Here is an 11,849-nt window from a genome sequence, read left to right on the forward strand (position 1 = left end):
CTACACTAGTCCCACCCCGACCAACATGCCCCATCTACACTAGTCCCACCCCGACCAACATGCCCCCGTCTACACTAGTCCCACCCCGACCAACATGCCCCGTCTACACTAGTCCCACCCCGACCAACATGCCCCATCTACACTAGTCCCACCCCGACCAACATGCCCCATCTACACTAGTCCCACCCCGACCAACATGCCCCATCTACACTAGTCCCACCCCGACCAACATGCCCCGTCTACACTAGTCCCACCCCCACCAACAAGCCCCATCTACACTAGTCCCACCTGCTGCCCGCGTGCGTTTGGCCCAGATCCCTCCAAACCTGTCCTATCCATGTACCTGTCCAAGGGTTGTGATAGTCCCAGCCTCTCCTTCTCTCCCTCTCCCTCCCTCCACCGAGTCCGTACTAGCCCAACCAGCGATCGATCGGCCCGTACACACACACACACACTGGTTCAGTTCAGAGATACAGCGCGGAAACAGGAGGCAAAAGTCGGCCATCTTGGAACAGGCCCCAAATGTCGGCCATCTTGAAAACAGGCCCCAAATGTCGGCCATCTTGAACCAGGCCCCAAACTCTCGCCCTCCGCTCCCTGCTTCAACTATTCCCTTCTTACTTCAGAGATAACAGCGCGGAAACAGGCCCTTCGGCCCCACCGAGTCCGTGCTAGCCCCCTTCCCGATGCCCCTACCTTTGTCTCGGTGGTTCTGGTGGACCCATCGTCTCCCATCTCCATGGAGACGAGAGTCGGGAGGCTGACGGGATCATCTTCGTACATCACCGTCTCTTCGAAGTAGGGCTGCGGACTCTCGAACATCTTCCTGCCCAGCGAGTGCGTGGGGTGCTGGTCAAACTGTGAGGGCGTTGACAACAAGGGAAGAGTCAATAGACAACAGGGGCAGGAGTAGAGGCCATTCGGCCCCTTCCAGCCCAGCACCATTCGCCATTCAATGCGATCACGGCTGATCATCCCCAATCAGTTACCCGTTCCTGCCTTCGCCCCTGTATCCCCTGACTCTCGCTCTCCCCGCTATCTTTACGAGCCCCATCTAGCTCTCTCTTGAAAGGATTCTCTCCAGAGAACCGGCCTCCACAGATTCACACGACTCTCTGGGTGGAAAAGTTTCCCCTCGTCTCAGTCCCAAATGTTCCACCTCACGCATAGCCCCCAACTCTATATTCCACCTCACCCACTCACCCATAGCCCCCAACTCAATATTCCACCTCCACCACTCACCCATAGCCCCCAACTCAATATTCCACCACTCACCCATAGCCCCCAACACAATATTCCACCACCCACCCATAGCCCCCAACACAATATTCCACCTCACCCATAGCCCCCAACACAATATTCCACCACTCACCCATATCCCCCAACTCAATATTCCACCTCACCCATAGCCCCCAACACAATATTCCACCACTCACCCATAGCCCCCAACACAATATTCCACCACTCACCCATAGCCCCCAACACAATATTCCACCACTCACCCATAGCCCCCAACACAATATTCCACCACTCACCCATAGCCCCCAACTCAATATTCCACCTCACACCCATAGCCCCCAACTCAATATTCCACCACTCACCCATAGCCCCCAACACAATATTCCACCACTCACCCATAGCCCCCAACACAATATTCCACCACTCACCCATAGCCCCCAACTCAATATTCCACCACCTCACCCATAGCCCCCAACTCAATATTCCACCACTCACCCATAGCCCCCAACACAATATTCCACCTCACCCATAGCCCCCAACACAATATTCCACCACTCACCCATAGCCCCCAACACAATATTCCACCACTCACCCATAGCCCCCAACACAATATTCCACCACTCACCCATAGCCCCCAACTCAATATTCCACCATTCACCCATAGCCCCCAACTCAATATTCCACCTCCACCACTCACCCATAGCCCCCAACACAATATTCCACCTCACCCATAGCCCCCAACACAATATTCCACCACTCACCCATAGCCCCCAACACAATATTCCACCACTCACCCATAGCCCCCAACTCAATATTCCACCATTCACCCATAGCCCCCAACACAATATTCCACCTCACCCATAGCCCCCAACTCAATATTCCACCACTCACCCATAGCCCCCAACTCAATATTCCACCACTCACCCATAGCCCCCAACACAATATTCCACCTCACACCCATAGCCCCCAACACAATATTCCACCTCACCCATAGCCCCCAACTCAATATTCCACCTCACACCCATAGCCCCCAACACAATATTCCACCACTCACCCATAGCCCCCAACACAATATTCCACCACTCACCCATAGCCCCCAACACAATATTCCACCTCACACCCATAGCCCCCAACACAATATTCCACCTCACCCATAGCCCCCAACTCAATATTCCACCTCACACCCATAGCCCCCAACACAATATTCCACCACTCACCCATAGCCCCCAACACAATATTCCACCACTCACCCATAGCCCCCAACACAATATTCCACCTCACCCATAGCCCCCAACACAATATTCCACCACTCACCCATAGCCCCCAACTCAATATTCCACCTCACACCATAGCCCCCAACACAATATTCCACCACTCACCCATAGCCCCCAACACAATATTCCACCACTCACCCATAGCCCCCAACACAATATTCCACCTCACCCATAGCCCCCAACACAATATTCCACCACTCACCCATAGCCCCCAACACAATATTCCACCACTCACCCATAGCCCCCAACACAATATTCCACCACTCACCCATAGCCCCCAACACAATATTCCACACTCACCCATAGCCCCCAACACAATATTCCACCACTCACCCATAGCCCCCAACACAATATTCCACCACTCACCCATAGCCCCCAACACAATATTCCACCACTCACCCATAGCCCCCAACACAATATTCCACACTCACCCATAGCCCCCAACACAATATTCCACCACTCACCCATAGCCCCCAACACAATATTCCACCTCACCCATAGCCCCCAACACAATATTCCACCACTCACCCATAGCCCCCAACTCAATATTCCACCACTCACCCATAGCCCCCAACACAATATTCCACCTCACACCCATAGCCCCCAACACAATATTCCACCCCTCACCCATAGCCCCCAACTCAATATTCCACCTCACACCCATAGCCCCCAACACAATATTCCACCACTCACCCATAGCCCCCAACACAATATTCCACCACTCACCCATAGCCCCCAACACAATATTCCACCTCACACCCATAGCCCCCAACACAATATTCCACCTCACCCATAGCCCCCAACTCAATATTCCACCTCACACCCATAGCCCCCAACACAATATTCCACCACTCACCCATAGCCCCCAACACAATATTCCACCACTCACCCATAGCCCCCAACACAATATTCCACCTCACCCATAGCCCCCAACACAATATTCCACCACTCACCCATAGCCCCCAACTCAATATTCCACCTCACACCCATAGCCCCCAACACAATATTCCACCACTCACCCATAGCCCCCAACACAATATTCCACCACTCACCCATAGTCCCCAACACAATATTCCACCTCACCCATAGCCCCCAACACAATATTCCACCACTCACCCATAGCCCCCAACACAATATTCCACCTCACTCATAGCCCCCAACACAATATTCCACCACTCACCCATAGCCCCCAACACAATATTCCACCTCACCCATAGCCCCCAACACAATATTCCACCACTCACCCATAGCCCCCAACACAATATTCCACCACTCACCCATAGCCCCCAACACAATATTCCACCACTCACCCATAGCCCCCAACACCTCAGCCCCTCCTCATCTCAGTCCCAAATGGCCACAGATTCACACAACTCTCTGTGAGAAAAAGTGTTTCTTCGTCTCCGTTCTAAATGGCCGACCCCTTATTCTTAAACTGTGTGTGTGTGTGTGTGTGTGTGTGTGTGTGTGTGTGTGTGTGTGTGTGTGTGTGTGTGTGTGTGTGTGTGTGTGTGTGTGTGTGTGTGTGTGTGTGTGGCCCCTGGTTCTGGACTCCCCCAACATCAGGAACATGTTTCCTGCCTCTAGCGTGTCCAAACCCTTAACAATCTCATATATGTTTCAATGAGATGTCCCTCTCATCCTTCTAAACTCCACAGAGTGTACAAGCCCACAGCCGCTCCATTCTCTCAGCGTATGACAGTCCCGCCATCCCGGGAATTAACCTGGTGAACCTACGCTGGGCTCCCTCAATAGAGTCCTTCCTCAAATTAGGGGACCAAAACTGCACACAATACTCCAGGTGTGGTCTCACCAGGGCCCTGTACAACTGCAGAGGACCTCTTTGCTCCTAGACTCGACTCCTCTTGTTATGAAGGCCAACAGGCCATTGGCTTTCTTCACTGCCTGCTGTACCTGCATGCTTACTTTCATAGACTGATGAACAAGGACCCCCAGATCCCCTTTTCCCAACTTGACACCATTCAGATAATAATCTGCCTTCCTGTTCTTGCCACCAAAGTGGATAACCTCACATTTATCCGCATTAAACTGCATCTGCCAAGCTTCTGCCCACTCCCCCAACCTGCCCAAGTCACCCTGCATTCTCATAGCATCCTCCTGACAGTTCACACTGCCACCCAGCTTTGTGTCATCTGCTAATTTGCCAATGTTACTTTGAATCCCTTCATCCAAATCATTGATGTATATTGTAAATAGCTGCTGGTCCCCGCACCGGGCCTTGCGCTGCCCCACTAGTACCCGCACCGGGCCTTGCGCTGCCCCACTAGTCACTGCTGGTCCCCGCACCGGGCCTTGCGCTGCCCCACTAGTCACTGCTGGTCCCCGCACCGAGCCTTGCGCTGCCCCACTAGTCACTGCTGGTCCCCGCACCGGGCCTTGCGCTGCCCCACTAGTCACTGCTGGTCCCCGCACCGGGCCTTGCGCTGCCCCACTAGTCACTGCTGGTCCCCGCACCGGGCCTTGCGCTGCCCCACTAGTCACTGCTGGTCCCCGCACCGAGCCTTGCGCTGCCCCACTAGTCACTGCTGGTCCCCGCACCGGGCCTTGCGCTGCCCCACTAGTCACTGCTGGTCCCCGCACCGGGCCTTGCGCTGCCCCACTAGTCACTGCTGGTCCCCGCACCGGGCCTTGCGCTGCCCCACTAGTCACTGCTGGTCCCCGCACCGGGCCTTGCGCTGCCCCACTAGTCACTGCTGGTCCCCGCACCGGGCCTTGCGCTGCCCCACTAGTCACTGCCTGCCATTGTGAAAAGGACCCGTTTACTCCTACTCTTTGCTTCCTGTTTGCCAGCCAGTTCTCTATCCATGTGGCTGTGCAAGCTCCATATATTAATGATACCATAATAAGATATGTATTAAATATATATCTATCTACAGTAAATATGAATGATTTATTTAATAATATATACGCAAATATCTCGTTCAGTTTTAATCAGCAAATCCTAGTTATTGAGGGAGTTGAGTCTAGGAGCAGGGAGGTCCTTCTGCAGTTGTACAGGGTCTTGGTGAGACCACACCTGGAGTATTGCGTACAGTTTTGGTCTGGGTGGCAGTGTGAACTGTGAGGAAGATGCAGGGTGACTTGGACAGGTTGGGGGAGCGGGCAGAAGCGTGGCAGATGCAGTTTAATGCGTCAAGTTGGGAAAAGGGGATCTGGGCGTCCTTGTTCGTCAGTCTATGATGAACCTTCACCATTGAAACTGACCACCAGCCGCTGGTCTCTATCTTGAACAAGCCTATCCATGCGGCCTCTTCACGTTTGCAGCGAATGATGCTGCAGCTCCAACGATTCACATTCAACATTGTGTACCGCAAGGGCAAGGAAATGTTCGTGGCCGACACATTGTCCCGTGCGCCGCTCCCTTCCGTTGCCCGCCATCCATACGAATCGTCTGACCTGATGGTACTGAACGTTAACATTGTTCCCTCTTGGCAGATGCAGTCCCTGGTCAAACACACTGCCGCTGATCCTGCCCTGCAACAGCTTGCGGGCGTCATCCGCCGTGGCTGGCCTGACCGACGCTCTTCTCTACCGGCCGGTGCCGTGCCCTACTTCCTGGTTCGGGACGAGTTGGTGCTGCACAACGGCGTGGTGGTGAAGGGTCACAAGGTCGTGGTGCCGGACGCGCTGCGGGATCACTACTTCCAAACCGCACACAACGGCCACCCCGGGGTGGAGGCCACTTTGTCCCGGGCCCAAGCCCAGTTTTACTGGCCTGGCATGGTTCAGGACATCTGGGACAGGGTCTCCGCCTGTGCTGCCTGCAACAGTCTCCTGCCTCATCAACAGCGCCAACCTCTCATGCAGCAGCCGGCTCCCGAGTTGCCGTGGATGGCTGTCGCCACTGACATCTTCGAATGGCGTGGCAAACACTTCCTGGTCCTGGTGGACTCCTACTCCAGCTGGTTCGAGGTGGACCAGCTGCCGTCCCTCACGTCTGCTGCCGTCATCGGGAAGCTTCGCCGCCACTTTTCGACCTTTGGTTCCCCGGTGACTCTCCAATCCGACAACGGCGGCCAGTTTACCAGCGCAGAGTTCCGCGCCTTCGCCACCCGATGGAACATTCGCCACATCACCAGCAGCCCCGAGTACCCGCAAAGCAATGGCCTTGCAGAGCGCGCTGTCCGCAGCGCCAAGGAGCTGCTGGAACATTGTCGGCTTGCTCATTCGGACTTCTACCTTGCCCTCCTCAACCTCCGCAACATTTCCCGGGACCCCGCACTCGGTTCGCCTGCCCAGCGCCTCATGTCCCGCACCACTCGACCCCCTCTCCCGGTCTCTCAGCAATCCCTAAAGCCCGCGGTCCGCAGCCCTGCCGCTGTCAAGGAGCGCATCATCGAGAAGCAGGTCATCCAGAAGCGCTCCTTTGACAAATCATCCCGTCTCCTTCCCCGTCTGTTCCCAGGCCAGGTTGTCCGGATGAAGTCCACCTCCGGTCATCACCGGCTGGCCGTTGTCGTTGGCAATGCTGACTCTCCCCGGTCATACCTGGTTGACTACGAGGGCACCGTGTACCGTCGGACACGCCAGCACCTGCTGCTTGTCAACGAGCCTGCTCCGCCTCCCGCAGACCCGTTTTCGCCGCCTGTCCCTTCCCCACTGCCCGAAACTCCTCCTGCCCCTGTCACTCCTCGCATGCCCCGGACACTGCCCTCTCAGCTCTCTGTGCCCCGCACACGCCAGCCTCCTTCTCCTGCCTCACCTGCAGGTGTACCTGTTTCGCCCCCCCGTTCTCCTCCTTCCCCTGGGCGCTCTTCACCCGGGTCTCCCATCTCTGTCCCTGCCCCCGTACCTGCAGCTCCTGCGGTTGAAGGGGAAGGCGGGTTGCGCACCCGCTCTGGGCGGTTGGTCAAGCCGCCTGTCCGGTACGGAGTGTGCGAGTAGTCTATATCATGATATATTCTAACTGTTCCCTGCTTATGGTCTGATTCTAGCGTATGAGCCGTGGTCGCTTTTGTTTCCAAGAGGAAGGATGTAGATCAGTGCATGCTCCTTTAACATAGTGACCTCACCACTACTAACCACTCCCCATTGTCTCTTGTATAATTGTAGCTTCCCCACCTCCAGCTCGCTCTCTAGCTCCAGTGATGACCACGGACAGCTAGGGCATAGTGTGTGTAGTGCATATAATAAAGTTATGTAGTAAAAGACTTTGTGTGTCAAGCAAGTCCTTTTTACAACTATATTAGCTCGGCTTTGACAATAATGATGGGATATTAGTGCTTTGTCCTCTTTGCACACTGAGGGGCCTGTCGCACTTTCACGACCTAATTCATGGCCTTTTTTACTCGTGGACATTTTTCATCAGGCTAGAAAAATGCCCCGACCTACTTGATGCCACGACCTACCTACGACCTTGTACGACCTTGTGACGACCATGCTGCGAGTGTGAGTCAAGAGCAAACTCGGCAGAGGTTGTGAATTAGGTTGTGAAAGTGGGACAGGCCCTTTACTCTGGCTGTTAACACTTTTGTAACTTTGTTGACGCCAAAACGTGGCTACATTTGTGTATTGCCCAGGTGAGGTCTGCGACATGGTTTTACCGGGTTGTATGCAAAACAAAGCATTTCACTGTACCTAGGCACATGTGACAACAATAGTATTATTGAATCACTGCATATCCATAGAACCTGTCCAATTAATATGTACATACCAAATTTCATTACGAAAATCAATTCAGCGTCTATAGTTTCCAAATATCTAGCACCATATAACTAATTGTTATGGTAAAATTCCTTCACAACCTCTCACAATTATCCCAGATTCTACCTGTAATGGTGGCCAAAGACAGACAGGACCCCAGGAGAATAACAGGAAGACTCCGCAGTAACGATGGTAAACGCAATGCTAACTTTTATTTTAAGGGGGCTAGAATACAAAACAGGGATGTAATGCTGAGGCTCGATAAGGTGCTGGTCAGGCCACATTTGGAGTATAGTGAGCAATTTTGGGCACCAGACAGTATCTGAGGAAGGATTTGCTGGCCTTAGAGAGGGTCCAGAAGAGGTTTACAAGAATGATCTCAGGAATGAGTGGGTTAACATGATGAGCGTTTGATGGCACTGAGCCTGTACTCACTGGAGTTTAGAAGATTGAGGAGGACCTCATTGAAATGTACCGAATAGGGCTTGGGTAGAGTGGATGTGGAGAGGATGATTCCACTAGTGGGAGAGTCTAGGACTTGAGGTCATAGCTTCAGAATAAGGGACGGTCCTTTAGGAAGGATATCAGAAGGAATATCTTTAGTCAGAGGCTGGTGAATCTGTGGAATTCATTTGCCACAGAAGGCTGTGGAGGCCAGGTCAATGGATATATTTAAAGCAGAGATAGATTTTTGATTAGGATGTTATGGGAAGAAAGCAGGAGAATGGGGTTAGGAGGGAGAGATAGGTCAGCCATGATTGAATGGCAGAGTAGACTTGATGGGCCAAATGGCCTAATTCTGCTCCTGTTATTTATGACCTTATGACACTTTTCAGCCACTTAAACTATTTTACTTTGGATTAGCCTGTGTAGAGGAACTGCTGATTGCCCAGTTGTTCGATAAGATAGAAAAATGTGGATAGAGTCTGGGACAATTTGGTTTTTATTTGGTGTACAGAGGGGAGGTACAGAGAGACCTGGGTGTCCTTGTACACCAGTCACTGAAGGTTGGCGTGCAGGTAGAGCAGGCAGTGAAGAAAGCTAATGGAATGTTGGCCTTCATAACAAGAAGTTTTCAGTATAGGAGTAAATAGGTTCTTCTGCAATTGTATAGGGCTCTGGTAAGACCGCATCTGGAGTATTGTGTACAGTTTTGGTCTCCTAATTTGAGGAAGGACATCCTTGTGATTGAGGCAGTGCAGCGTAGGTTCACAAGATTGATCCCTGGGATGGCGGGACTGTCATATGAGGAAAGATTGAAAAGACTAGGCTTGTATTTACTGGGGTTTAGAAGGATGAGGGGATATCTTATAGAAATATATAAAATTATAAAAGGACAGGACAAGCTAGATGCAGGAAAAATGTTCCCAATGTTGGGCGAGTCCAGAACCAGGGGCCACAGTCTTAGAATAAAGGGGAGGCCATTTAAGACTGTGGTGAGAAATACTTTATCACCCAGAGAGTTGTGAATTTGTGGAATTCCCTGCCACAGATTGCAGTGGAGGCCAAATCACTGGATGGATTTAAGAGAGAGTTAGATAGAGCTCTAGGGGCTAGTGGAATCAAGGGATATGGGGAGAAGGCAGGCACGGGTTATTGATAGGGGACGATAAAGCGATGGTCACAATGAATGGCGGTGCTGGCTCAAAGGGCTGAATGGCCTCCTCCCGCACCTATTTTCTAAGTTTCTATGTTTCTATGTACGAGAGACAGAAAATGATTTAGTAATAATTGTACTTTTTTTCATATTTACTATTCATATTCAAGGGCGGCATAGCACAGTGCTAGATTTGCTGCCTTATTGTGCCAGAGACCTGAGTGCGATCCTGACGACTGGTGCTCACCGTACGGAGTCTGTATGTTCTCCCCGTGACTGCGTGAATTTCCTCCCACATGCTAAAGAGGTGCAGGTTTGCAGATTAATTGGCTTCTGTAAATTGTCCCCTTTGTGAATATTAGAAGTAGTGTTTTTTCGGCGCGAACTTGGTGGGCCAAAGGGCCCATTTCCACACCGTATAACTAAACTAAACTAAACACTTGTTATAAAGAAAAAGCACTGCAGTCTTCATACAACATTTCTCCTCAATGGAATAGAATTTTTGTGGAAATGGTTTAGCAAAAATGGTCAGTATTCAATTTTTCTGCCATTATTCCTGAAATGGTGGAAATCAAGGCAGGAACAAATTGCCTTTAGTTCACATATATATATATAGAAATTCCATTTCATTTTGAATACGTATTTCAGGCATTTGGGAATCCAGTGTGCCGACTATAGATAATTATATCAATTTATATTTCTGACACTGGGTGATTATTAAATAAAGTTTCATGATTACATCCAGTCAAGTGTCAACTTGTAGATTGTTAAGGGCCTGTCCATCCGCGGTAGTTGCGAGTTTAGAAGAGTTTAGGAGAGTTTAAAAAGTGTCATGGTCGTGTTGTATCGCTGAAGTAGAACACCTACGACCACCTTCGACTATGTAGAGAACCTCCATAGAATATGTAGAAGACCTTCTTAGACTATGTAGAAGAACTCCTTCGATCTCCTTCGACCTCCTTCTACTATGTTGAAGACTAGCTTCGACTAGCTTCGACTAGCTTCGACTAGCTTCGGGAAAATTGGACACCGAATATTGGAGAGTGAAGACGACCACCTTCGATAATACTAACACTATCTACGACTACCTTTGACTTCCTTTGATCACTTTCAACTACCCTCGATTACCCTCGATTGCTTTCAATTACCTACGAATAACATGCCGACCTACTACGACCTACTTCGACTAAACATACGAGTAAAAAAAATATCAATTTTTTCCATGCTGACCTTTTTTTACTTGCGCACAATTTTCAGCATGTTAAAACATACTTCTTGCCCAAACAGAGGCCTCGAGTCTGAGGGGACTACTCTCAAGCATGAAGAAGAGTTACATAGACCTCCTAGGACCACATGTCGACCATGCTGCGAGTATGAGTCATGGGAAACTGTTCTAAACTCACAAATCAGGTCTTCGCAGTGGGACAGGCACTTTAGGGTAATATTTGTAAAGAAAATACCCTCACTGAACAACAAATACAATGTCATTGGATTTGATGTTAGAAAAGCCTTTTTTGGGACAAAATTTGTCTCTTTGAACAAGGAAAAGGAAGGTAAAGTTGAAAGTTATTAAATGGCCTGTCCCACGAGCATGCGACTGCATGCGGCAAGCGCGACCTAACGTGGTCGCTTGAGCCGTACGGCCTCGCGGGGCCGTTCCCACTTCGATCGCCGGAGCCGTATGTAGTTGTGCGGAGCTGGTCCTGACATCGCGCGGGGCTCCGAAAAACTGACACTGTCCAAAAATTCCGTGCGTCAATGGCCTGCCGTCCCGCAGCCGCATTGAGGCCGTACGCACCACCTCGACGGGCGTGCGCAGCGTCTCGACGCCGTATGCAGCGTCTTGATGGCGTACGCCTTCGCCCGAACTTCATGTCAACTCATACGGGATCACTCGACCTCCGCGCGGCCCCCGCTTCCGGTTTGGTCACGCTCGCCACATGCAGTCGCATGCTGGTGGGACAGGCCCTATACGGGGATCACTCGACTTTCACGAGGCCCCCGCACGGCCCCCGCTTCTGGTTTGGTCGCGCTTGCCGCATGCAGTCGCATGCTCGTGGGACAGGCCCTTTAAT

General features: G+C 51.5%; 1 long non-coding RNA gene across 1 annotated transcript; it reads right to left on the minus strand.

Moving 5' to 3' along the window:
• Window positions 1-394: 394 nt before the first annotated feature.
• LOC116971993 lies at window positions 395-11,641 on the minus strand. Its single transcript, XR_004411682.1, has 3 exons — window positions 11,630-11,641; window positions 7,542-7,548; window positions 395-671 (listed from the first exon to the last, which is right to left on the minus strand). It is a non-coding gene; the product is annotated as an uncharacterized LOC116971993 (long non-coding RNA).
• Between the last annotated feature and the right edge of the window lie 208 nt (window positions 11,642-11,849).

The sequence above is a fragment of the Amblyraja radiata genome, chromosome 4 (assembly GCF_010909765.2).
Source record: "Amblyraja radiata isolate CabotCenter1 chromosome 4, sAmbRad1.1.pri, whole genome shotgun sequence".
In the NCBI taxonomy this organism is placed as follows: Eukaryota; Metazoa; Chordata; class Chondrichthyes; order Rajiformes; family Rajidae; genus Amblyraja; species Amblyraja radiata.